This window comes from Mandrillus leucophaeus, unplaced genomic scaffold (assembly GCF_000951045.1).
Source record: "Mandrillus leucophaeus isolate KB7577 unplaced genomic scaffold, Mleu.le_1.0 Scaffold1619, whole genome shotgun sequence".
Taxonomy (NCBI): Eukaryota; Metazoa; Chordata; class Mammalia; order Primates; family Cercopithecidae; genus Mandrillus; species Mandrillus leucophaeus.
The window spans coordinates 85,469-90,007 of NW_012101609.1; the positions used below are offsets into that span (position 1 = coordinate 85,469).

Here is a 4,539-nt window from a genome sequence, read left to right on the forward strand (position 1 = left end):
AAAAAAAAAAAAAAAAGACACATGCACATGTATGTTTATTGCAGGCCCCTATTTACAATAGCAAAGACATGGAACCAAGCCCACCAATTATAAGACTGAATAAATAAAATGTGGTACATATATACCATGGAATACTATTCAGCCATAAAAAGTAATGAGATCATGTTCTTTGCAGGGACGTGGATGAAGCTGGAAGCCATCCTCAGAAAAGTAACACAGGAACAGAAAACCAAACACTGCATGTTCTCACTCATAAGTGGGAGGTAAACAATGAGAACACATGGACACAGGGAGCAGAACAACACACACCTGAGCCAGTCAGGGAGTGGAGGGTGATGGGAGGGAGAGCATTAGGACAAATAATTAATGCATGTGGGGCTTGAAACCTAGAGGACAAGTTGATAGGTTCGGTAAACCACCCTGGCACATGTATACCTATGTAGCAAACCTACACATTCTGTACTTGTATCCCAGAACTTAAAGTAAAATTAAAAACAAACAAAAAACCAAATAAATAAATAAATAAATAAATAAATAAATATTGATTGTGGAATATGGCTTGAATATAGGCTCCATTACTGATTAGCTGCATGTCTCATTTTTTTAAAAAAGCTGTTGAAATGGACTACATAACCAGTTTTAGCTTTTTGAAATCAAGTCTAACCTAAATATTTATTCTAAGTCTTGCCTGAATTTTGATAATAAGAACATCATAAGACAGGGTCCTCCTCTTTGTGAGTCAGTATTTTATCCCAGGCACCTAGCACATGCCTTGCTTGGGGTCGGTCCTCAGCAAAACTCTGTGGAACAAACAAAAGAATGAATAAATAAATAAATGAAGGTTTGTCTGCAGCTTACAAAACAAAGAAAAGAAAGAAAGAAAAAAAAGAAAAGAAAAATTAGCCATCAGAGGCATGTTAAAGATGTGTTTACTCCAAACTCTCGAACTTGATGGAAAGCTTAAATGAAATTGAAAAGGGCACACTTTTCTGTTTAAGAGATTCAATGGTTAATTCTGTGTCTGTGTATGCAACCTAAGAGCATCTCGTGTCCAGTGCCAACAATCCCCAAAAGATAGGTAAAATAATATAAAATTGATGCTTATAGAAGTTCCTGTTTAGGTGCAGAATATATTTCTGAGAAATACCTCGTCTCTGGTAACGTCAGAAAAATTTTAAGTCAGTGGAATAAGTCCTGCTTTTCTGGTCTAATCCATGTATTCTTGCACTCTCAATTAAGTAAGAATATTGTCTTGAGTTTCGCCACAATAGAAATGGCAATGCAACACACACACACACACACACACACACACACACACACACACAGAAGTAAAAGTCAGTTTCAGGAGGAATTACAAACTGAGAAATCAAGAAAAGTTATAAAGGGAGAAAAAATATTGTACATCAATACTAATAAACATATTTTAACATAAGCTTTTGTAAAATACATATTTAAAAAAACTTACAGAAATAAAAATAATTGTAAGAAAATATTATGAACAGTTGTACACCAGCAAATCAGATAATATAGACCAAATAAGCAAATTCCCAGGAACATAGTCATTACCAAAATTGATTAAAAAAGAAATAAAAAATCTGAACAAAATTATAACACAGAATGAGATTGAATCAGTAATAAAAAATGTCCCAATGAAGAAAAATCCAGGCCCAGATTACTTCATTGGTGAGTTTCATTAAACATTTAATGAAAAATTAACATCAATTTTTCTGAGACTTTTCAAAAAATTTAAGAGAAGAAAACACTTTCTAAATTATTTTGTAAGGTCTACATTACTCTGATACCAGTCAGAAAAGACATTGCAAGAGAAGAAATTCACAGAGCTATATTCTTTCGGAACATACATACAAAAATCCCTAAAAAAAATGAGGAAAACAAATCCAACAGCATATTAAAAGGATTGTAGAGAGTGGCAGAAGATGGATACCAGAGGACTTGGATCTCATCTAAAGGGCAGTATTCCAGCTACTGAACTTGCAGCAAGAGAATTTCTTGCAAGTCATAATCTTCTGACAATTTTGTGTGTGTGTATGAAAAATGAACTTTTACCTAGTCACCCTCTTGAATTTTCAGAAGAGAATTTCCAGCTTAACCAAGATAAAATGAATATTTCCCCACTGAGAAACATTCAGTGGTTATTTGCTCCACTAAAATTATAAATCGAAATTTAAGGCAGTGCAGCAGATTTGATGTCTTCCATTTCTTTTGAGCTCAAACCTTTCATTGGATATTTTGAGGGGTGATGAAGAGACTACCAGATTTGAAGCTATTCTTATCCGTCACGAAGTGAAGTAATGGGAGAATGACACTTGGTGGAATATAAACTCAATTTACTATAATACAATATGCTATTCATGGAAATAGAGGGGCTGCATCTTGTTTATAGTCACTTCTGTACTATAATTTGATGCACACAACATTGAAAGTACTGACACATGGGAATTTTTGCACAAGTAGCCTCAGTGGTCATTTGAAATTTTGGGAGTCTTTGGTTTATGGCCATGTGACAACTGAAGGCACTAAAGACAGATGATTTTAATGTTTCTAATTTATATTAAAAAATGGCCTTCTATGTCTTTAAAATTACTGCTCATAAATATTATAAAATAGCCCACAGGTTGAAGATGAACCTGTTGTCTAAGTATTCCATAAATCTGAATAACCATTGTAAACATTTGAGTCTATAAACTTTATAGTAGCACCTTTCAAAATAAATATTTGTAATTGATTTCAGTGGCAAATTGAGTACGATATATTTATACATATTTATACATATTTCAGTATAGTCTATTAATACTATTAAGAATGAGATACTTACTGTATTGATGCTATTTTAGAATTGTAGCTATTCTCTTTCAATTTGAAAAGTACAAGTTCAGAGGTTTTGGGTTTCGTCTTGTGTTTAAAGTGAAAAATTAAATAAAGCAACCAGCAAATGTAGGTTAAAAAAAAAGGGTTGTATACCATAACCAAATGAGATTTGTCCCAAGAATACAAAAATGGTTCAACCTAAAAAAAAATCAATCAACAGAATGCAACACGTAAAGAACATTTAAAAACTCCACGTGAGCCTCTCAATTGAGGCAGAAAAGGCATTTTACAAAATCCAACACACTTTCATGATAAGGAAACTCAGAAAACTAGGGGTAGAAGGAAATGTCCACAACATGATAAAGGGTATATAGGAAAAACTCACAGGATATAACACACTTAATACTGAAAGACTGAAATATTTTCCCCTAAGATCAGGTACAAGACTAGAATGTTCAAATTATCACTGCTATCCAACATCATATTAAAAGTCATAACCAGGGAAATATATAAGAGAAAGAAATTTTAAAAATCCAAATTATAAGAGAAGGAAAACTATATTCACAGATGACATGATCCTATAAATAGGAAATACCAAAGAATCCTCAAAAAAAAAAATCTACTGGGCTTAATAAATTAATTCAGCAAAGTTGCAGATCGGCAATGAACAATAAAAAGAAAAAAAAACTAAAAACACAATTTCATTGAAATAACATACAAATAATAAAATATCTAGGAATAAGTTTAACCAAAAAGGTGAAAATCTTGTCAATGGAAAACTATAAAATATTTCTGAAAGAATACCTAAATAAATAGAAAGACATTAATGTTCATGGATTGAGAAATTTAACATTGCTAAAATACCAATACTATTTAAAGCAATCTACAGATTTCAACAGCCTTTCTTTTCAGAAGTCAAAAAAGCTGATTCTCAAATGTATATGAAATTTCAAAAAGCCCTGAATAGCCAAAACAATCATGACGAAGGACAACAAAGTTGGAGGACTCACACTTCCTAATTTCAAAATTGAGTACACAGCTATAGGAATAAAAACAATATGAATAGTCATATAAACAAATGGAATATAGTTGAGAGTTCAGAAATCAATCTGTATATTTATGGCCAATTAATTTTTTATTTTATAGCTACATAATAGTTGTATATATTTATGGGGTATATGTGATACTTTGATACAATCAAACAATACATAATGATAAAATCTGGGTAATTGAGATATCCATCACCTCAGACATTTATAATTTGATTGTGTTGGAAACATTCTAAGTCTTCTCTTTTAGCTGTTGTGAAATGTACAACATTTTTTTGTTAACTATAGTCACCCTATAGTGCTCTAGAAGACTAGAACATATTCCTTCTACCTAATTGTATTTTTGTACCCACTAGCCAACCCATCTTTATCCCCTACTCTCCACTACATTTCCCAGCTTCTGGTAAGCACTATTTTATTCACCATCTCCATGGGATCAATGTCTTTTTTTTTTTTTTTTTTTTTTAGTCCTCACACATGAGTGAAAAAAAAAAGTGATATTTGTCATTTTGTGCCCTGGTGTAACAAATTGATTTTTGACAAGGGTGTCAAGTTTATTCAATTGAGAAAGAATAGTTTCTTCAATGAATTGTGGTGGAATAACTAAATTTCCAAATGCAAAAGAGTGAAGTTTATCCCTACGTTAAACTGTACACAAAAA

At 32.1% G+C, this 4,539-nt stretch overlaps 1 pseudogene; it reads left to right on the forward strand.

Moving 5' to 3' along the window:
* The first annotated feature begins 1,937 nt into the window (after nt 1–1,937).
* Nucleotides 1,938–2,421, forward strand: LOC105536636 (annotated as a pseudogene).
* The last annotated feature ends 2,118 nt before the right edge of the window (nt 2,422–4,539 follow it).